The sequence below is a fragment of the Dipodomys merriami genome, unplaced genomic scaffold (genome assembly GCF_024711535.1).
Source record: "Dipodomys merriami isolate MVZ:Mamm:240054 unplaced genomic scaffold, mDipMer1.0.p SCAF_26, whole genome shotgun sequence".
NCBI classification, from domain to species: Eukaryota; Metazoa; Chordata; class Mammalia; order Rodentia; family Heteromyidae; genus Dipodomys; species Dipodomys merriami.
The window spans coordinates 18,105,322-18,128,130 of record NW_027204048.1 but is presented as its reverse complement, the minus strand read 5'-3'; the positions used below and the strand labels follow the sequence as shown (position 1 = coordinate 18,128,130).

Sequence of the window (22,809 nt, the reverse complement as noted above, 5' to 3'; positions counted from 1 at the left end):
GCGGAGGAACAAAAAATCAAGAGACACACCCCCATGCCTCTTTGCCAGTAAAAAGCTGGAACTGCAGGTATGGTTCAAGGGGCAGAGCACCTGCAGTGAGTGTGAAAGCACAAGGCCCCAAGATCAGGCCCAGTAGTGGCATGCGTGTGTGCAAGCACACACACACTTACAAAATAAATGCATAAACAAATAATAAATAACATTTTGTGCTATGAACCGTCTTTACAAATTATTTTTTAAACACAATCAATGTTGTTCCTCTCCCTAAAAACAACAAACCTTCTTCCAGAAGGTTCTCAGAGAGAGAGAGTACTTGCCTAGCATAGTCTTGTAGATCTCTGAGCTGCCTTGTGGGAATTTGGACTCAAGAAATCTGCCTGGACCAGGTACAGTGGCTCACGAATGTAATCCCAGCTATGGGCAAAGTAGAGATAGAAGGATCATGGTAAAAGCCTCCCCTGTAAAGTGTTAGGAAAACCTTACCTTAAAAAAAAAATAGGGCTGGGAAGGTGACTCAGTGGTAGAGTGCTTGCCTAGCATGCATGAAGCCCTGGGTTCGATTCCTCAATACCAGATAAGCAGAAAAGGTAGTAAAGCACTAGCCTTGAGTAAAAGAAGCTCAGAGATAGTGCCCAGGCTCTGAGTTCAAGTCCAGGACTGACAAAAGACAAACAAAAAAATAGGGCTGGGAATGTGGCTTAGTGGTAGAGCGTTTGCCTAGCATGCATGAAGCCCTGGGTTCAATTCCTCAATACCACAAAAGAAGCAGCACTGTGGCTCAAGTGGTAGAGTGCTAGCCTTAAGCAAAAAGAAGCTCTAGAACAGTGCCCAGGCCTGAGTTCAACTGTATTTGATGTCTGTATAATTTGTGGAGGAGAAGGGGAAAAACAAATCATTTAAATAGGGATACAGGTGGACCCATTGCAACAATGAGATGTACAAGTTGTTATGTCAAAAACGAACTTTACAACTTTGGTGGGGGGGGGGGAGCGGGGAGGATTGGTGGGGGGGGCGGGGGGAGGATGGGAAGGGATGGGAAGGGTAAACAAAGGAGGAGGCTACAATGCTTGATAAGAAATGCACTCATCTTGCCCATGTAATTGTAACCTTTAACAATTAAAAAAAAAAAAAAAAAAAAGCCAAGAACAGGGCTTCTGTAGACCCAGCCATGCAAGCTAGGAAGATCACAGTCCAAGACCAGTCCTGGGGGGAAAACGTGTAACTTCATCTGAAAAGGGCTGGGAACCTGGCTCAAATAGTAAAGTATAGCAAGTATGCGGCCCTGAGTTCAAACCACAGGACTGCCAAAAAGAAAAAGTTTCCACTGTGTAGAAGAAAAAAACCTGATTCCCCTGCCTGAACGGCATGGAAAGTTCTACTCAGCTCTTCCATTTGTTCATGAAACTACCGAACGTCACTTCAATAACAGCCTGGCATTTCACTCGTTAGTAGAAATGGCATTCATTCCTGTCTCTTTTCAAGCTCAGGCCCCCACGGGCACAACTAGGAACTCAAGCAGCGGCGGAGGGGCTGCGGGCTGCCTTCCTGCCGGCCAGTGCTTGGCAGCGCCCGTAACATCCAGGTCTCTGCATTGGCAGAAAGCGGGAAGGACTCACGAGGCTCCCTGGATGACCAGAGACCTGTGCTGCTCATGACAGGATTTAGATGTCAGGATGGAAATGGCTCCTGCTTCTTAAACTTTCTCTAGAGACTCAGGAAGACAGGGCCCGAGGTGCCGGCAACCCCAGGAGGGCAGCAAACAGGCCCCGGGCAGACAAAGCTGCTCACAAGGTGAATAATGACCATTGCGGTTGGGCAACATTGAAGACTTCCTTCCCCATTTCACCCCGAGCCATGTCCTCACCTTGGTGAGACTGGTGACAAACAGGGTAACTTAGACACCCCTGATGCACACGCAGACACAAGCACCCACACGCATGCACATGCACACGTGAGCATAAGCATGCATGCATGCATGCACACAGGCATGCACTGCTTAGGACTAAAGGCTGACCACACATCTCTTCACACACCAAATGACAGCTCAGAAGAGTGAACAGAAACCTACTACCTGGCCTCCATTCATTCTTTTTTCCCCAAAGCTGGAGACAACATCGTGCCGGAATGGATGGAGGTCAGGGGGGTGCTGGCAGCCGGCATGATGCTGGGGCCGCTCTACCTGGGGCCACCTCATCTGCCCATCAAGGGTGACAGCACAGGCTGCAAGCTACTGGCTCCAGCTCAGTAGCAAGGCTAGCTGGAAAGGAGGGATGCAGAGGTACCGACTACAAAAGGTGTCCTCAGATTCCCTGCCTACCACAGCCTGCAGAGCAGAAGTCCCACTGGTCCCACTTCATCCAACTTCCTGTTCAACTGAAAATGAATGCTAGAAATAGGTGTGTGGTCTTACCCACACAAATTCCATACATTTATTTCCCCCTAGAAGCCAAAGGAACACACACACTTCAGCATCAAAATAAAGGCACCATATCAGTAGTTAGGAAAAGAAACAATACAGCAAATGTAGGCTGTCCATACAGTGGCGTAGTATTCAGCCTTCAAAAGGAATGAAATTTGAGCTTGGCAAGATGGTACACAACTATAGTAGCCCTCGGCAGGCTGAGCATGAGATCAGAGATCATGAGTTTGAGGTTAGCCTGGCTCTCACAGTGAGAGGCTGAAACCGAGGGGGGCGGGAGAGAGAGACAGAGAGAGGGAGAAAAAATGAGGAGGTGGAGAGGAGAGGCAAAGGAGAACAGGTCATTTCTAACCTGTTGTGACATGAATGGGCCCTGGACACTGTGAACCGAAGTAAACCAGACACAAAAAGACACTCATAGTAGGATCTCATTTATAAGAGGCAGGAAAAGGAGCTGAATTCAGAGGCAAAGAGCACATGGGGTTACTGGAGGCTGACAGACAGATGAATAAAGAGTTAGGTACAGCGTTTCTACCTCTGTTAGCGAAATGAGCTCCCTTCCCATAGCTTAGCACGCTCCTTCCCCTCTCCACAGCTTGGCACGCTCCCTTCCTAGGCAACACTAGGCCCATGTAGTAAAGGCAGTAAGTATTCAGCCACCAGCCCCTTGACCTTGGGATGGCGCTGTTCTGGGGCAGCTGCCACCATAGAAGGCAACAGGAGCCCCTTAGAGTGACCTTCAGCTCTGGGCAGCTGCAGGACCCTTATCTACTAGCTGGACAACAGCCATCAATCCTGGTCCGCCATGATGAAGCCCCTGGCCCTCACGTCCACACCGGGGTCTCCGCCTCCTAGCCCCTTCTAGCCCCTTCTAAGCCTCCTAGGTTACACAGGTCACCCCAGACAAGAGCCCTGGCTGCTTCTACTTCTCCCTGGTGAGCAGGGGTCTGGCCCGCCCCTCTCCCAGCCGTAAACCTTTCTTTGTTCTCTGTACCTGGATGTCTGTGTGGTTCTCTGACAAAGTCCAAATGATCTAACAACCTCCAATGAAGAAAGTTTGACATCAGGAGAGGGTGTGGGAGCTGCACAAAGCTGCAAACAGATTTATCGACTCTGGACTTATTGTCTTTTTCCTTTGGTGAGTGTTCATTTTTAACTGCTTCATTAAAATTAAAGTGAGATGCAGCTGGCTCATAAATTATATGCATAGTTCTTTACATCAGGTGTACAGGTAAACAAACAAAAAAAACCCCACATTACTTTACCTATTTACTTACAGGCGAGGGACTGAAGCCCTGGGCCTCGCTCCTGCTAAGCAAGTGCTCTACGGGTGAGCTCCACCTCAGACTGGAAGATTTTTCCTTATGAGCAGCTTTCTTTAGTCCATTTCAGAGAAGACAGACATAGAAGGAAATATACTAGGAGAGTATAGGCAGCTATGTTCCCCAGGTTATCTGAAGGAAAAAGAAAAACCTTTTCTAGTACAGGGTCCTGTGTGATCAAACAGGTATGGTCAAAAACAAAGGTCAACTGAAATCAGGTAATTTTAGGGGTGGGTGGGGTCGGGAGAGATGGGGAAAGAACGCTTTCTACCAAGGCCGCAATCACATTGAAGATTCCTTTTAAAAACTAGTATCTGTGAGCTGGGTGCTGGTGACTCCCTCCTGAAATCCTAGCTACACAAGAGGCAGAGATCAGAGGACTGTGATTCAAAGCCAACCTCTGAAACTCTCTTCTCCAATTAACCACCAAAAAGCTGCAAGTGAGGCATGGCACAAGTGGGAATGTACCAGCCTTGAGCAAAAAAAAGCTCAAGGACAGCTCTGAGTCCAATGCCACAGTATGGACAGACAGACAGACAGACCTATTTGCTTAGGATGTATGTGTAACCAAAAAGGATTCTGTAAATCCTCATCAAATGAACTTTGCTCCTGAACAGAAATGGCTTTGCTGTGACTCAGACTTCAAGGCAACTGAGGTAATGGTGAAACCCCTTAGGCTGTGTAGAGAATGAGCTGACCTTTGAGGAGTCATCAGCGACCTTTGTGGGCTTGATTTAGATATATATTTTCATAGTTGGAGTTGTACAACGGCATTTGGATTCAACACGTCAGCTTTTTTTCTGCAGGGGGGGCGGTCATGGGGCCTGAACTCTGGGCCTGGGCGCTGTCCCTCAGCTCTTCAGCTCAAGGCTAGTGCTCTACCACTTGAGCCTCAGCGCCACTGCTGGCTTTTTCTGCTTATGTGGCACTGAGGAAAATCGAACCCAGGGCCTCATGCATGCGAGGCAAGCGCTCTACCACGAAGCCACCTTCCCAGCCCAATGCAATGCTTCTTGATTAACCTCTCTCTCCCATCTCTCCTGGGCCCTCCATCCTTGTGCCAGTCGGTCTTTGTTCTTTTTTTTTCTTTTGTTTTTGGTTTTGCCCATCCTAGGATTCGAACTCTGGGCCTGGGTACTGTTCCTGAGCTTTTGTGCTCAAAGCTAGTGCTCTACCACTTGAGACCCAACTCCACTTCTGGCATTTTGTGGTTAACTGGAGATAGAAGACTCAAGGAATTCCCTCCCTCCCCCTGCCCCCAGGGCTGGCTTTGAACAGAGATCCTCAGATCTCAGCCTCCTGAGTGGCTAGAATCAGCCTTTGTTCTTGAAGAGAGCTACATTTACAGGAACTCTGGGTCTGGCAAAGGTCTTTCTTTTTCCTTCAGATAGCCACAGAAACATGTCTACCAATACCCTCCTAGTCTACTGCCTACGTCCATCTTCTCAAAGTCACTGAATAAGGAAGATCCTTTGGATCTGAGGTGGAGCTCTAAGTTGGAGCACTTGCCTGGCATGAATAAAGCTCCTAGTTCAATCCCCCGTGATCTCACTGTCCCGTTGGGATTCCAGGCTGAAGAGTGATATTTTCCTTTCTTATAAAACAAAATTAAATAAAATTGTAAAGGTCTATAGCTTATAAGACTCGGCTATGACACCACCGTTTTATAGAAAGACAATTTTAGATCGGAAAGTCACTTAAGTTCATTTTGTCCACTCTTCATTTTAAAGTTGAGGAAAGTAGGTCACACGTCAAGAAGGATGCTGTAACACAGCCATCTTCCAGTGGCCTGGCTTCGCCCCCTGCGGGTACAGCGCGAGATGAAATCACAACCTGTCCTGTTTGTCACAGACAGAGACAGCAGGTCCTGGGGCTTCTGAATAAACCCAATTTTAAATACCCTAGCCTCTGAAGTGTTCCCTTAGTCTTTAGACCAACTCCAAAATTCTACCCACTTTCCTGGTTTTAGAGGTAGCCTTCAAATTCTATTTGCTTCACTGAGATTGTAAGCATATAGATTCTCACTCCAAAGTAACAAAGAATAAGCAAGAAAAAAGAAATGCTGTATCTTCCTAAACTCAAAAATCAAGCCACCACCCTCTTACATATGGTCTCTGTGACCACGCCCTCCTTGAAATCTAACAGTATTTAGAGGCCACTGGCAAGCCTGAGTACAAAGTTAAAGAAAAGAGCAGAATGCTGACCATGCCAATTTGTTTTCATGTGGCTTGGATGAGTTACGCTCTTTCTGAGTCTTGGTTTCCTCATTTGGCGAATGAGATTCTGCTATATACAAGACTCCAGGTTTGACCCTAAGCACTCCTCTCCCTTCAAAATATCCATTTCACCAAGTACCAGGGGCTTGCATCTGTAATCTTAGCTAGTTGGGAGGCTAAGATCTAAGCACTGTGATTTGAAGCCAGACCAAGCAGGAAAGTCAATGAGGATCTTAGGATGAACCAGCAACAAGCCAGAAGTGGAGGTGTGGCTTAAGTGGTTGAGTGCTAGCCCTGAGTGAAAAAGGTAAAGGACTGTGCCTGGGCCCTGAGTTGAACCCCCTAGTATTGACACAAACACACAACAATATCCAGCCTCTCAAGATGATTAAGTCACCTACGAAGCATCTGGGACTGTGTGCTCAGGAGTGGTCCTGGGGTCCTGTCAGTTCAGCAGAGTCCTGCAGAACTGTTGGTGACTGGAGCTTGGAAAGTTCACTAGAAAGCCCCCACTGGTCCAGGACTTCCTGCCCCATCCTTTCTACTCACACATCTCCCTGGGTCTAGCCTCAACTTATTCCATCAATAAAGATTCAAAAACAAACAACAACAGCAACAAAAAGTTGGGCAGCTGACACCTAAAATCCTAGCTTATCAAGAGGCTAAGGTTTGAGGATTGCAGTTCAAAGCCAGCGGGAGTGGAAAAGGCTGTGTGGGATTCTTATCTCCAATTAACTGTCAAAAAGCTGTGACTCAAATGGTAGAGCACTAGCCTTGAGTAAAACAAGTCAGGAACAGCTCCCAGGCCCTGAGTTCAAGCCCCAGGACTGGCACTGAAGAAAAAAAAAAGATTCAAACACAAAAATCTATGTATTTCTCGGGGGGGGGGGGGTAAATAAGAAAGAAAGAAAAAAAGAAAGAAGGAAGGAAGGAAGGAAGGAAGGGAAGGAAGGACAGCATGCTGGATACTGCTTGCTAAATAAGTGTGCCCTGTAGCTCAGTCTTTCCCAAAGAAAAAAAAAGTATAGTACTTAACTATTCTAAATGACAGTGTATCAGGGAATGGAGGGTGAATTCAAAGCATGCAGTGTTGGGTTAGACACAGGGTGTATTTATGAAGAAATCTAAAACCATAGCTACACCTCTGGTAGGGTTCACCCCCTGTGTTCAGGACGGACCCTGACCTTTCAGATTTTGGTCTCTCCCCTCTGTGTAAGGAGAGGTTGGATTCCACTAAAGGTCCCCAAAGCTGAGCGATAAAGAACTTAAGGCTGGGGCTGGGAAGGTGGCTCAGTGGTAGAGCGTTTGCCTTGCATGCATGAGGCCCTGGGTTTGATTCCTCAGCACCACATAAGCAAAAAGAAAAAAGCCGGAAGTGGTGCTGTGGCTCAAGTGATAGAGCGCTAGCCTTGAGCTGAAGAGCTGAGGGACAGTGCCCAGGCCCAGAGTGCAGGCCCCACAACCGGACCCCCCCCTCAAAAAAAATATCATTCAGAGAAAATAGAAGTAGGGAGTCATGGACTTGCCTTTTTGTTTTATTTACTGGATAGCAAAGATTTCTTTCCTGTCTTTGCCACTGTAAGTTTTTGTTTGTAGGTTGACTATTAAGGGTATTTCCAAATTATACTGCTATAAACATAAGCAATTTGTATTTTGCTACACTCATGGCTTTGTGTTTTTTCCTTGCTTTTAAAGGATTTCCTTGGGAATTCCAAGGGTAAGGCTCTTAAGTCAACTGTATATCCTTAACTTACTTGATTGGCTGAGCACCTCTTCCCTTTGTAATTGCTTTAATGTGGTCCTAACCTAGGCATATGCTGTCTAATTACTTTTGTCAATATTCCATCTGGAATATGGCACATGAGGGCTTCCTTTTGTCTTGTTTTGATTACTTGTGGCTAGATATGTTCTCTTGAGTTTGTCTATACATAAGAGGCAGAAGAGAATGAAAACAATGGATTTTGGAGCCAGACCACCCAGCAGAAAACTTGGGAACCCTCACTAAGCCACCAACTCAAATGTAGGATAGCCCTTGGCCTCTTCCAACTTCAGCTTTAAAAAAAAGTTTTTAAATTACATTTCTGGTAAGCAACAACCACGAAAAGAGTGTTCAATAGATTGCATAACTTCAGTCTCTTTGTTGGTTGAAAAGAAGTAATAATTAGCCAGGCATTGGTGGCTCAGGCCTGTAATGCTAGATTTTCAGAAGGTTGAGATCTGAGGATCACAGTTCAAAGCCAGCCAGGGCAGGAAAGTCCATGAGACTCTTATCTCCAATTAATCACAGAAAAAAAAAGCCAGAAGTGGTGTTGTAGATCAAGTGGTAGAGCACTAGCCTTGAGCAAAAGAAGCTTAGGGACAGTGCCTAACGCCTAGATTCAAGGTCTAAGGCCCCCCAAAAAGGTAAAAACTTAATTGGGAAAAAAGAGCATACATGAATTCTGGTTAAGAATAGTTGGGCCTTGGGCTGGGAAGGTAGCTCAGTGGTAGAGAGCTTGCCTTGCATGACTGAGGCCCTGGGTTCGATTCCTCAGCACCACAAGAGCAAAAAGAAAAAAGCCGGAAGTGGCACTGTGGCTCAAGTGGTAGAGTGCTAGCCTTGAGCTGAAGAGCTGAGGGACAGTGCCCAGGCCCAGAGTTCAGGCCCCGGGACCAGATCCAAAAAAAAAAAAAAAGAATAGTTGGGCCTGGGCATTGGGGCTCACATCTGTAACCCTGATAGGGTGGAGGAAGTAAAGATGGAATATAATATTTGACTTGGATTGTGTAAAATGGATAATGAATGATTTTAAGATAAAAATGTACGTGTGCTTAAGACTTCCCTGGTAGCTAAGTAGCTATTTTAGCTAGTAACTATGACTCTGTAACTGTAACTCTCTTCTGCTGTTTTCTGAACAATGCAAACCCTAACCCAACCTGAACCATCACCACCCTTTGTTCTAGTCCCCTGCCTCCCACCAGCAAAACCTTGGCGGGAAATTTAAACTTAAGGTTCAAATTTCTTGTAACAATCATTGGCTAAAACCAACACCCAGCCTCCCCTTTTCCCCACCCTAGCCCAAAATGCTTAAAAGCCGATGTAGGCTGGCCCTCGGGGCTGTTTCCTGGGATTCCCACTCCAGGTGCGGTCCTGGAGCATCAGCACTTGTTGCTCAATAAAATCTTTTACATTTTCACCGAGGACTAAATGGTCTCACTGCCCCTCCCCACTACAATCCCAGCTACCTGGCAGAAGTTGGGAAGATCGTCTTGGGGGGAAAAGTTAGCAGGATCCCATCCAAATGAATAAGCCAGATGTGGTGGTGTATGTCTGCAATCTTAGCTAAGCAGAAAGCCTAATATTAGCAATCTAGTATAGTATTAGCAACCTATTACTATTATTTATAATTTCTTGCATCTGACCAATGTGCAAATCTTGTTTGCTTTTCTGGGGGGCCAGTGTCTCACTATATAGCCAAGGCTGGCCTTGAACCCTTCTTTCCTCATGCCTGGATCAAATCTTTCATCTAAAAGTAACCTTCAAGCTTACTATTAGAGATACTTCAATGCCATATTGAGCAAATACTATACAAAACTGACTCCTGTGTCCTGGTGGGAAAAACACAGCTCCCAACTCTCAAGGAATCTGCAGGGTGGTTATTTGTTGAGGCTTCTGTGGGGGAAATTATAGGTCTGGCCAACATAATGAACACTATTTTTGGAACAATGTATTCTTTGTAGAGTGGTAAGGACACAAGGTTGTGTTGGAAGCCCCTGCTTCTGGGAGTGCTCACTAGGTCTTTGGGTCTGGGTGCATTCCCGAGTGCAGGAAATTAAGAGAAATGGAGGCAGAAAGCAGGTCAGACCAGCCCTGGGCAACAGAGCCCTTGACTAGCACACTGGCTGAAGACCCTGGGTTTGATTTCCTGTACTGCAGGGTATGGGGCGAACCTGTAATCCTGGCTACTCAGGAGGCTGAGATCTGAGGATCAAGGTTCAAAGCCAGCCTGGGTAGGAACGTCCGTGAGACTCTTACCTCAAATTAACCACCAGAAAAGGCACTGTGGCTCAAGTGGTAGAGTGCTTGCCTTGAGCTGAAGAGCTGAGGGACAGCGCCCAGGTCCAGAGTTCAAGCCCCACAATTGACAAAGAAAAAAAAAAAAGCCTTAAACAAGTTCTGGGGTTATTTCTTCATCCTTAAGGCCATGATGCTCAGTAGACATATTCAAAAGGCAAGGGCATAGTATTCATCCAAGTAACTTGAATTTTTTTTTAAAGCGTATTAGAATAGCTTGTAGGCCAGCGTATAAGGAAAGTCCCTCGGGAGTTCCAAACCCCACCCTTTTTTTTTTTTGTCATTGACAGGATAGCTAAGAGATAAGGGTAGAGGAGATTGGGAACCTAAGCAGTTTTTCTAAAGGAAGCCTGGGAAAACTAGAAGCACGGGCTGGTTTTGTCCTTTCACACTCTTGCAACGCCTCGATTCAATTCTATATTTTTTGGAAGGAGTAAGAGTTGGGGTCACCCACATAATCCCATTCACCTCACCACCACCTGCTTTCAAACAGCTGCCCCGCAGATGATTGTTCTCACCAACCTGCTTACAAAAACAATCAAACCAGCTTTGGCTGGTGAGCAACAGGAGGCTTAAAAACAATAGCACTGAGGGCCAGTGAAATGAAACAAATCAGCCACCACATGGTCAGTGCTTAAACCTCAAAGCACTGACCAGCCTGGGATTACTGAATGCCTGGTGTTTAAAGGAAGGGCCTATAACTATAGTTTATTTGATTCATAATAGCTTGTATTTCTTCAGCCCAATGCCAAACAGAGAGATCCAATCCAGTATCAAGAGAAAGAAGACACAGCCCGTGTTTCTTATTTATCACTCTCCAAAGCCTGCACATGTTTGTTGTTGTTTTGGTGCTGCTACTGGGGCTTGAACTCGGGTCCTAGCCATTGCCCTGTAGCTTTTTTTGCTGAAGCCTCGCTCTATTACATGAGCTACAGCTGCACCTCTGGGGTTTTTGGTTAATTTGAGGTAAGAGTCTCAGAGAGTTTCCAGTCGGGGCTGGCTTTCAATTGTGATCCTCAGACCCCAGCCTCCTTAGGAGCTAGGATTACAGGCCTGCACCACTGGCACCCAGCTACGCTTATTTTGTTCGGTTTTTCATGTATTATTTAATTGACAAACCCTGAATACATTTAGGTGTATAATGGTGATGACTGAGTACACTGTACACGGACAGCGTAAAATGGCTAGCATGATTAACACATCCATCGCCAGCCAATTTAATTTTTTTCCCTTTCGTTGTAATTTTATTTTCTGCTGCCTGAAGAATAGGAGTGTGTCTGCCCTGTGTTTAAAGGCAGCTGTTGCTGAAAAGCACTGACTACTTAGTTGGGCCCGTGACTGAACTACAAGCAGAAGAGCTTGGCATCCTATCTGACTCCACTTTTTGTGGGTCTGGGCTGGGAGCCCTTCTCCCAGCAGGCAATTCGCAATCACCTTGGAACCCCCGAAGGACAGGACTGATGATAAGCATCTTCAGGACAAGGGATGGGAAAGTGTATACCCAAAGACCAATTAAGCCTCCTCAGGGAACCCGCTTAGCAACAGACTTGTTTATCTCAAGCAGAGATAACAAGGATAACTTTCTGGAACCCTAACCCAAACAAGGACTAAAACAATGATCACCAGGCCCTAGTTGGAGCAGGACTGTTTAATGATGCTGCATACCTCTCTCTCCCAGCCTCTCGTCCTCTACTGCAGTACATAGTTGATGTCTGTACCCCAGGGATGTCTGTGGATGGGCTCAAGTGCTGTCTCCCCAGGGCATGCCTGTACCCCGTAATAAATCTCCTTTCTCTCCCTTCACCGAGTTCCTTTTATTGGTGGGCAAGTAGCAGGATCTGACAAGTGGTGTTTGGCCTTGGCAGTGGCTAAACACTAGGGTTTCAGAGGTAGTTTTAAATGAAAATTTATTGGCAAGCAAGCTGCCAAACTGTTTTACTCTAAATATATGTACACATTTATATTTGTTATACATTTTAAACGTATATTTACATTATATAAAATAGCAGTAGAAAGTCAAAGTCCTAAATACACATGCATGCGCACACACACGCAAGCACGCATGCACGGATTTTGACTCAGTTATTAAATGATAAGCCTGCCAAGGTCACTTGAGACCATAGGAATAAAAATCTTGGGCCCAGGAGCCTATGGTTTATACTTGTAATCCTAGCTACTCAGGAGGCTGAAAACTGAGGATCCCAATTAGAAGCTAGCTCTGGCAGGAAAATCCAAGAAACTCTTATCTCTAATTAACTAGTAAAAAGTAACAGTGGATGTATGGCTCAGATGGTAAAACAACAGGCATGAGTAAAAAAAAATCTAAGAGTAAGAGACCCCCCCCCCAAGTTCAAGCCTCAGTACTAGCATGCATGGTTGTGCATGCTTACACACACATGCATGCACACATGCTCTCTCTCTCTCTCTCTCTCTCTCTCTCTCTCTCTCTCTCTCATACACACACACACAGAGGCCTTGAAAGGTCCTCAATTTTGAAATTACATGGGCTGGGCATGGTTTTACACACTTGGAATCCTAGTTTGAGGTAGGAAAATCCAGAGTTCAAGGCCAGCTTGAATTACACAGAAAGATCATGTCTCAAAAAAAGTAAATAAATAAAACGTCTATATAAGGCTGGCCTACAATTCCTGGGCTCAAGCAATTCTTCTGTCTCAACCCTCTGAGTACCATCAATACTTTGTTTTTAACAAAGTGTTAAGGGGCTGGGAAGGTGGCTCAGTGGTAGAGCACTTGCCTTGCATGCTTGAGGCCCTGGGTTCAATTCCTTAGAACCACATAAGCAAAAAGGAAAAAGCTGGAAGTGGCGCTGTGGCTCAAGTGGTAGAGTGCTAGCCTTGAGCTGAAGAGCTGAGGGACAGCGCCCAGGCCCAGAGTTCAGGCCCCACAACTGGACCCCCCCAAAAAAAAAAGTTAAATAACAAAGTATTTTGGTAAAATTCAGCTGCTAGATTTCAATAATTATACCAATAAATTGAATAACCAGCAAGGGTCACCCACTTTAAATAAACAGATTTAAAACTCATTTGTTCATACTCCTCACTTGAAAGATTTTTAAAGTAGACAATTCTACTTCCAAGGTCTTAACTTTTCTTTTCCTTGGAGAGTTTTGATACGTTATAGCATTAATTTTTGGATACCTATTGACACTATGACAAAAAATTTCCAAGTGGTCACCGCCGAAATGCCTCCAAGTGGCAGAAACTTCTCTTGAAAAGAAATCAGTCTCCATCCTACCCTGAAACCCTCACATTTCCCTCGAACTTTCCTCCTTCCCCAAGCACCTGTGGCTACGGACCAGCATCATAAACTTAGGAAAGGACACGTTGACAGCTCTGCCTTTTTAGCGAGGTATAGTCACTTGAGGACCTTGACTTCAGCACTCAGGCTGCAGTAGGAGGATCACTGAGTTATGGGCCAGCATCAACTACATCATCCCACCTGTGGCTTTGTTAGAAAAGGTTGTATGTGCCCAAGAGCTCAAGGTGATAGCAGGGAGCAGCAGATGGCCAATCCTGCTCCAAGGCTCCACCGCAAAACGTGAAGCTGCTAGAACCTAAGCCACAGTCATCTACAGCTAGCCTGGCTCGAGCCACAACTCACCACTGAAAAGGCACCTGTTACACTGCTCAGCCGAAGAGGGAGAGCCAAGAGAAGCTAAGCTGTCAGTACACCCGTAATCACTTGCAGGCAAGTGTGGGGACAGCAGTGGAGAGGCGCTCTGATTTGAAGCCTTTGTGTTTCATCAGATTAAACCACTTAGTGATACCTTGTAGCTCACAATTTGCAATCTCCGTACTCTATACTTACTTTATAGCCAGCTGAGCAAGGAAGCCTTGCCCGCCTCCTTTGTCACCTAGGGAACCACACTCACCCTCCAGGACATACAAACGTGAGCACCCCTGTTAATCTAGACATGATTTAAAGAAAAAAAAATGGGGCTGGGAAGGTGGCTCAGTGGTAGAGTGCTTGCCTCGCATGCATAAAGCCCTGGGTTCAACTCCTCAGTACCACATACACAGAAAAAGCCAGAAGTGGCGCTGTGGCTCAAGTGGTAGAGTGCTCGCCTTGAGCAAAAGCAACAGGGACAGTGCCCAGGCCCAGAGTTCAAGCCCCAGAACTGGCAAAATAAATAAATAAAAAGATTGGATTTCTCTATTAAATGCTTATGAAATCACAAGAGGATATTCCTTCAGTGCCCTACAGCAATGATATTTGCATCTTGCTTTGCATACCAATATGATTGGCTCACCATGGCCCTGCCCTTCCTGTCCTACATACTGATAGAGAGTAAAGCCCAGTGTCAAGGCCAAAAGCCAACATGGCAGAGTGGCAGACCAACCTTGTTAAGGAGAAGCCATCCCTGTTAAGTGGCTTCCAAACTTAGCTGGGCACTGGAACGACAGTGGGAGGTTTGGGGGTTGTTTTTTATTCCCCCGAAAAAATGCCAGTAACAACCCTCCTACCAGAGATCCAATAGCATCTCAATACGGGGCCATTACCATTACTCACTGAGTATGGGGGGGGGGGGGCGGGCGGGGTTGAAAAGGCTTTTCTCCAGTTAAGGATAGCCATGTCCATCAGAAGATGGACATGTTCTGTATCAAGTTTATTATCAAGTTCTGTATCAAGTTTATTGCCTTTAACCAAAAGTCAAAGGCAGGAAGTAGAACTATCAAGCTATGAAATTATACATATCAGTAAGAGGAAGAAGCCTGACTTAAGGTTCAGGGAAAGGCACAATTAAGGAGATAGTGAAAGGTTCAAGGGTGGAACAGTTGAGGTAGGAGGGAAGATAAAGAGGTGGAACTCAGGAGTTTAGGGCAGTGTAGCTCTAGTTGGTGTAACACTGTAATGCGTAGATTTTATAACAAACTGATGCCCCAATGGGGACGTGGAGGCAGAGAGCAAGCAGGAATGCCCTGCCGCCTGCCTCACTTTGCTATGACCCCATAACTGCTCCAAAACACAAAGCTGCTTTTACATAATGTTTTAATGGCAGGAAGCAATGTATAGGCCAGGGGTGGGAGGTTATTTCCAGTGTGTAAAGCCCAAATCATCACCATCCATCTGAACACTTTCCACAGGGTCTATGGTGAAACTTGCTCAGTTGGGCATGTGCCGCTTGGTGACATGGAGCTCTTGTGAAGCATGTGCAAGGCTCTGGGTTCAATCCCTTGCACTGCATTTTTATTTTATTTTTTGCCAGTCCTGGGGCTGGAACTCAGGGCCTAGGCATGGTCTCTCAGCTTCTTTTGCTCAAGGCTAGCACTCTACCATTTGAGCCGCAGCTCCACTTCTGGCTTTGTCTGTTTTTGTGGTACTGAGGAATCGAACCCAGGGCTTCACATTCCCAGAAGAAAAAAGAAAGAAAGAATGGAAGGAAGGCAGGAAGGAAGGCAGGAAGGAAGGCAGGAAGGAAGGCAGGAAGGAAGGAAGGAAGGAAGGAAGGAAGGAAGGAAGGAAGGAAGGAAGAAGCAAAGAAAGACAGTGCTCAATAAGCACCTGGTAAGGAAATAATCTGACTTCACATTTAAATGCAGCCAACTCAACCCAAGGCTCTACCTCCTGCAGAGAAAAGAGAAGTCTTAGAAATCCTGCTTCCCAAATCTAAGCGTACCCTCACCCACACCACTGCCCTCCGGCCTTCCATCATAGACCCATCCTCTACCTGCATTCTCATCTTCTTGGAGACCTGGTCCTGACATGCCTTCACTCTGTTCCATCGGTAGCCTCTTCCTCCACCAGAAGTTCTCCGCATCTCTAGAACTCATGCATCCTCTCATCTCACTTTGAAGAAAAAAAAATAAAAGCCCTACACCTCACATATATCCATCTGGCTCTTTAGTAGCCTTCAGTGGCTTGTCCTCTACCCAGAATGCTCCAATGCTACAGACCAGATCTGTTCTCTTCTTGCTTTATACATACCCTCTGTGGAAGGTTTATTTTACTTATTTTTGTGGTACCTTAACTCGGACCTGTGCTTGCCAGGCAGGCTGTCTACCACTTGAGCCACAACTCTAGGCTTTTGGGCTTTGGTTATATTTTGGGTAAGGTCATGTATTTATGAGTCAGCTTGAACCACAATCCACCTACGTACTCTTCCCAAGCAGGTAGGATGACAGGTGCACACTACTGTATCATTTTTTATGGGTTGGTAGAGGGTATCAGTTTTTGCCTGGACTGGCCTCAAACGCTGACCTTCCAGGGCTGGGAATATGGCTCCGTGGTAGAGTGCTTGCCTACCATGCATGAAACCCTGGGTTCGATTCCTTAGTACCACACGAACAGAAAAAGTTGGAAGTGGTGCTGTGGCTCAAGTGGTAGAGTGCTAGCCTTGACAAAAGAAGCTGAGGGACAGTGCCTAGGCCCTGAGTTCAAGCCCCAGGAATGGCAAACAAACAAACAAACGACCTCTTGATCTTCCTGATCTCAGCCTCTGAGTAGCTAGGAGCTAGGATTACAGGTATATACCACCACTCTGGGCTGGAGAATCCGTGATATGCAATGGTCAATCATCTGTATTTTTACCTCAGCTCTCCTTCATGAGTTTTAGGTGCTTGTTCCTCTGCTTCACTTGGATGTCTCATAAACAAACTATCTCCAAACTGGAATTACCCAGTCTACTCCAGCACCATCCACCTCCCTTGCTCTGGGACTCTGTGCTTTCACCGTTCCATCCCACTCAGTTGTTTATGCCAGAACTTTCTGATTCATCCTCATTACCTCCCTCTCTATCAACCATATCCCAATAATTACCACCTTCGAATGGTTTGAATACCAAACTCCATCTCGGTCTCTCTGCCATTACATTTTAGTGAAGGCCACTGCATCAGCCCTGGGTGACCACAAAAGGCCTCAGCAGCGAGGGCCACACCCATTCTCCCCTTCCACCCCCCCTGGCCACACTTGGTAGCACAGGAGGAAACAGCCTTTAGAACTGGTCCAAGCAGTCTAATCAGCATTTTTTTTCTATGTGATTACCCCCCGTCCCCGCACCACACATACATATACAAGGAAAGGTTTCTTTTCTGATTTGCACCAACGTACCAATCATGCCAACCAGTAGTGCCTACCCCTTGAAACCACTCTACACAGCCACAGTGGTGATCACTTTAAAAACTCAAATGGAACCATCACTGCTCTCATTTAAAATGCTTCAGTGGGTTCTTATGACCAAACTTTCAAATCCTAAAACCTAAAAAATGATCCAGCCACATTTCCATGTTGCTCGCAACCCTATCGGCCTGGCCACTCATCTCTTCTTTACTTGCTTATGCCATCATTTAAAGAATGGCTTTTTAGAGAGACCTTCCCCAAGCAATCCTCCTCCCCAGGAGGGCCCTAGGACTCCTGCTCTCCCAACACCCCTGAAGCACCATTCAGGACTGTGAGAGCCTGTGCCACTGTGTGCCAGTCTCTCTCCTCGTCTGCCAACAGACTGGACAATACCTATAGTTCAGGATGGTCTGCCATGGCCACAATGTGACCCCGGTGCCAACACTGCTGGGCACCCAACATACTCAGTAAACAGCTGTTCACTGACTGCCTAAAGCGGTAGCTCAGGAACCCAACACTCTGGCCAACCATGTGGCTCCCTCTTTAACAAGAGAAGAATTAAGCATGGCAGGATCTCTTAGGAACTTTATTGTACTGATTCGTGATGAAAAGTAGAAGTTTAATCAGTGAATCAGAAACTCAAGGTGGTGTTTGGCAACAGTTCAGTTAAGGGCTGCATTTATGATCATAACCCTTTTAGCTATGGATAAGCAGCTTTAACTGGAGCCAGCCTCACAGCGTACAGCCCTGCAGTGGTCCTGCTTGGCTTAATGCTCTTGTCACTATTTTGCAATCATTTACAAATGCCATTCCTTCCTTCCTTCCTTCCTTCCTCCCTCACTTCCTCCCTCCCTTCCTTCCTCTCTCCCTCCCTCCTTTCTTTTTCTTTTCCTTCCTTTCTCTTTCTTTCTTCCCTTCCTCCCTCCCTCTCCCCTCCTTTCTCTTTCTTTCTTTCTTTCTTTCCTTTTTTTCCTCTCTTTCTCTTTCTGAGGCTTGAATTCAGGGCCTGGGCACTGTCCTTGAGCTTTTTATTTTTCCCCAAGGTTAGCACTCTACCACTTGAGCTCCACTTCCAGGTTTTAAATTTTTTTTGGAAGTTTATTGGAAATAAGAGTCTCGTGGACTTTCCTGTTGGAATGGCTTTGAACCATGACCCTTAGGTCTCAGCCTCTAGAGTAGCGATAATAGGCATGAGCCACCAGTGCCCACCTTACATATTTAAATATCTTCTCTAACCACTGAAACTTGAAGCTCGTTATGTTTAGCCTGTACTTCTGTTCTTAAGTGTCTAGAGCATTTTATATCCTGTAAACTAGGGGTTAGAAGCAAAGTCAACTAAGGGATTTGTTTCTCAACAAATATTTGGTCACGTCTGGAGACATATGGAGTTTTTTAACTGGAGGGAGGGGAGCTACAGGCATCTGGTAGGTTTAAAACCAGGGATCCTGGTGAACACCCTATGGTATACAGGAAAATCTCCTGACACAAAACCATCTGGCCCAAAATGTCAGCGGTGCCAAAGAACATTGCTCTAACCCTGCACATATTTGTCGCAGAAGACATTAAGGAAACAGGACAACACCGAGCCGAGTCTCCACTGTCAAAGCCAAGAGCTGACAGCCCCCACAATCATGCCACCCCTGGTTGACAGCAACAGTCATCGGGAACTCCAGCTTTAACACTGGGAGGGAGACATTTGACATGCTGACCTGAAACCATGGCGCATTTCTCATAACCACGAACATTAAAACTAGTGAGAGAAGAGAGCCACTGTGATGGTATGAGCCTGTAGGCTCAGCACTAAGACAGAGAGGAGACTGAGACAGGAGGATGTCAAGTTCAAAGCCACGCTAGGCTACCAACGATAGACTATATCTCAAAAAAAAAAAAAAGTGATATATTACTCATGAGATACTTAACAAGAAATAGCAAAATCAATCAGGAGAGTGCCAGGCAGGGCCGATGGCTCACGCCAGTAATCCTAACTACTCAAGAGGCTGAGATATGAAGATCATGGTTCAAAGCCCATGCAGAAAAGTCTGAGACTCTTATCTCCAATTAAACACTAGAAAACCAGAAGTGGCAATGTGTCTCAAGTGGTAGAGTGCTAGCCTTGAGCTGAAGTATTAAGGGACAGCACCCAGGCCCAGAGTTCAAGCCTCACAACTAACCAAAAACAAAACAAAACAAATCAGAGCACTCATTTTCCAACAGTTCTAATATCTCTTTCTTATCACTTCATTCCATAAAAAAGATGCAATTACCTACATCATAGTTCAGATATCTTCATTCACTTGAGAATGTAATCATTATGAACAAACAGTAGGTTCTGAGACAGAGATGAACCAAACCAAATCTCACTTCATTGCATTTAAAAACAAAAGGAAGAGGACAATAAAAGAACCAATATTTAAAATCAGGTTTGGGGCTAATGGTATAGCTCAAGTGGCAGAGCATCTGCTATTAGGTAAACACCAGGCCCTGAGTTCAAATTCCAATTCTACTAAAAGCACAAGCAAACCAAACCTTTTCAGCTGCATTGCTTTGGGGGGAAAATAAGAAAGACAACTCAAAACAGAAACTAAAAGGAAGGGCAAAAAAAGCCAGATACCAGTAGCTCATGCCTATAACCCTAGCTACTCAGGAGGCTGAGATCTGAGCATCATGGTTCAAAGCCAGCCTGAGCAGGGAAGGCTATGAAATGCTAATCTCCAATAAACTTCCAAAAAACAAAAACAATTTCAAAAACCAGAAGTGGCGCTGTGGTTCAAGTGGTAGAATGGTAGCCTTGAGCAAAAAAGCTCAGGGCCAAGGCCCAGGCACTGAGTTCAAACTCCAAGACTGGGACCAAAAAACATTTGGGGGGATCAGAATTCCTGAGCAGTTCCTACCTGGAGGTGGCTGCAGGTCTCCTGTCTTGGCCAAGCAGGCTTGAACGTCACCTGTTTGTCCCTGTGAACAGATGAGTTGTGACCCTCCTTTTATTTTGTTGTGATAGTCTTGAGGCTTAAACTCAGGATCTATGCATTGTCTGTTGGCTTTTTCAACTCAAGGCTGGACCTCCACCACTTGAACCAGTTTCACTTCTGGTTTTTGCTGGTTAGCTGCACATAAGAGTCAGACTTTCTTGACCTCAAACTGCAGTCCTCAGATTTCAACTCCTGAGTAGCTAGGATGACCGGCAAGAGCCACCAGGGCGTTGGCTGTAATCCCAGTTATAAGAGAAAGTAGTGCCAGGTGCTGGTGGCTCACGCCTGTAATCCTAACTACTCAGGAGTTTGAGGTCTGAGGATTTCGGTTCTAAACCAGCCCAGGCAGGAACTCCAATTAACTCCCAGAAAGCCTGAAGGGGTGCGGTGGCTCAAGTGGTAGAGTGCTCACCTTGAGCTGAAGGTCTCAGGAACAGTCCCAGGCTGAGTTCAAGCCCCATGACAGAGAGAAAGAGAGAAGGAGAGAAAGAGAGAGAGAGAGAGTCGATTTCTTTCATTACAAGTGGAAAGTAGCAAGTCGGAAGCCTAAGAAGCATTCTCATTCATCAGTGATGAGCCACGATTAACGGAAGGTGGAATCGGGGCCCTCTGGGCGCAGCTGAAGGCCCTTCGCAGCGGGGACGGGCGCAGAGGAGGTGGCTCCGGGAGTGTCGGAGGGACAGAATCTGACCGCCTCCCCTAACCACGCGGGGCTTCCTCAGAGTCATTCCGCAGCGCAGCACGTTTAAAACCAACCAAACAGACAGACAAACAAGCCCCGAAGGGAGGGAGGCAGGCAGACCTCCTCCGGCCGCACCTGCGACCTGCTGGGATGGGCGGGAGCGCGGCCACCGGCGCGGGAGCCCTCCGGGTCACGGGCCGGCGTGCAGCCTCAGGCCGCTCCGGTTCCCTTCCACAGTGCAAACCTGTCCATCAGCCCCCCCCACGCCCCCCAAACTCAGGCCCCAAGCCTGCGACTCCCTTCCGGCCTCGCGGCACCGTCCAGGCCCCTGACCCGCTGGTCTCAGGCTTGGTCACCGGGGGCCTCTCTTCCTAGATGGGGGGGGGGGCGATCCTGACCCTCGGGGTCACCTGGGAGGGCGCGGGGCCCAGCCCGGGGTGCTCCTGGGTGGACGGTGCGGACAGGTGTGGCACGCGGGGGCTGGGGGGAGGGCTCCGGGATTTGCCCTCGGCATCGGAGACAGAACCGCGGAGAGCGCGGGAGCGGCGGGCGCGGGGCGCGGGAGCCGGCCGGGGAGGGCGCGGGAGCGGCGGGCGCGGGGCGCGGGATCGGCGGGCGCGGGGCGCGGGAGCCGGCCGGGGAGAGCGCGGGAGCGGCGGGCGCGGGGCGCGGGAGCTGGCCGGGGAGAGCGCGGGAGCGGCGGGCGCGGGGCGCGGGAGCTGGCCGGGGAGAGCGCGGGAGCGGCGGGCGCGGGGCGCGGAGCGAAGGGGGGGGGGGAGGCCGGCACGCCGGCCGCCGCGCAGAAGGAAGGAAGCGGGAGGAGGGCCGACGGGGCGTCCCGGGCTCCGCGACCGAGCCGGCGGGGCGAGCGGGACGAGCCGGGCGCGGTGCCTCTGACCCCCGCCCACCGCCGGCCGCTCCCCCACCGGACAGTTAACGCGGCCCCGGGTGCGGGTGAGCGGAGGAGGGGCCGCTGACACCCCAGGCCCGGGCAGCCCCGTGCGCCCGCTCTGCAGCGCAGGACAGCGAGCGCCAGAGAGGCCGTGCAGGGGCTTCCCGGCCCCGCGCGCCCGCCCGCCCCGACCCCCGCTTCCCCGTCCCGACCGAGCCCGGCGCGCCCGCTGTGGGAGCGCCCGCCCCGGGAGAAGACGAGGAGTCGCGTACCTGGAGCGGGATCCCGGCTCGGGCGCACGCAAGGATGCCGGCCTGCGCCCCGGAGCCGTCCCCGCGGCGCGGTGCCGCGGTCCCGCCGCCCGGCGCGCCCAGCCCCGGCCGGGCCACGCCCCTCCCGGGCCCACCCTGGACGCCACGCCCCCTCCCGGACCCTCCCTGGACGCCACGCCCCCTCCCGGACCCTCCCTGGACGCCACGCCCCCTCCCGGACCTACCCTGGACGCCACGCCCCCTCCCGGACCCTCCCTGGACGCCACGCCCCCTCCCGGGCCCACCCTGGAGGCCACACCCCCTCCCGGACCCTCCCTGGACGCCACGCCCCCTCCCGGACCCTCCCTGGACGCCACGCCCCTCCGACCCCCCAGGAGGCCACGCCCCGACCCACCCCCAGAGGCCACGCCCCTCCCGGGCGGTCCCTGTCCCAAGCATCCCTGCCTGTCCCACCTGAGCCGGCTGGGACTCTGCGCCGAGCGGAGGGCGCCCTCTGCCCGCAGCTTCACACTGTGACAGACCGCGCCTAGGCTTTAATTTCCCATCCAGACTCACACATATAACACACATACGTGTGTAGGATACTCACACATATAGCTATAAAGAACCCTGGGTCAACTTCTAGAATCAACACCTAGCTGCAGAGGTGGGAGAGGGTGTGCATATGTTTATAGTATGCATATATACATGCTATATATACATGTACGTATATATTGTACATACGTTGTTTATAAAATAGGTAGAGATATTGTGTATAGATAGATAAGGTTATATATAGATGTATAGATAAGATTTTACATATATACATATATAACCTTATCACTGGGCACGGTGGCTCATGCCTATAATCCTAGCTACTCAGAAGGCTGAGATCTGAGGATCTTGGTTTGAAGCTAGACTGAGCAG

The 22,809-nt window shown here is 48.2% G+C and overlaps 1 protein-coding gene across 6 annotated transcripts in view; it reads right to left on the bottom strand.

Annotated features, from left to right (window-relative positions):
* Gcnt1 (glucosaminyl (N-acetyl) transferase 1) overlaps positions 1-21,985 on the bottom strand; it is a 36,638-nt gene extending 14,653 nt beyond the window's left edge. For 2 of the 6 annotated variants that reach the window (XM_070035773.1, XM_070035777.1), the window contains exon 1: positions 19,980-20,021. The gene's annotated coding sequence lies outside the window, so the exon portion shown is untranslated. Of the gene's footprint in view, positions 1-19,979; positions 20,022-21,903 lie in introns of those variants that run through there. The other 4 variants (XM_070035775.1, XM_070035778.1, XM_070035779.1 and 1 more) reach the window with 4 other exon arrangements.
* Positions 21,986-22,809: the final 824 nt, after the last annotated feature.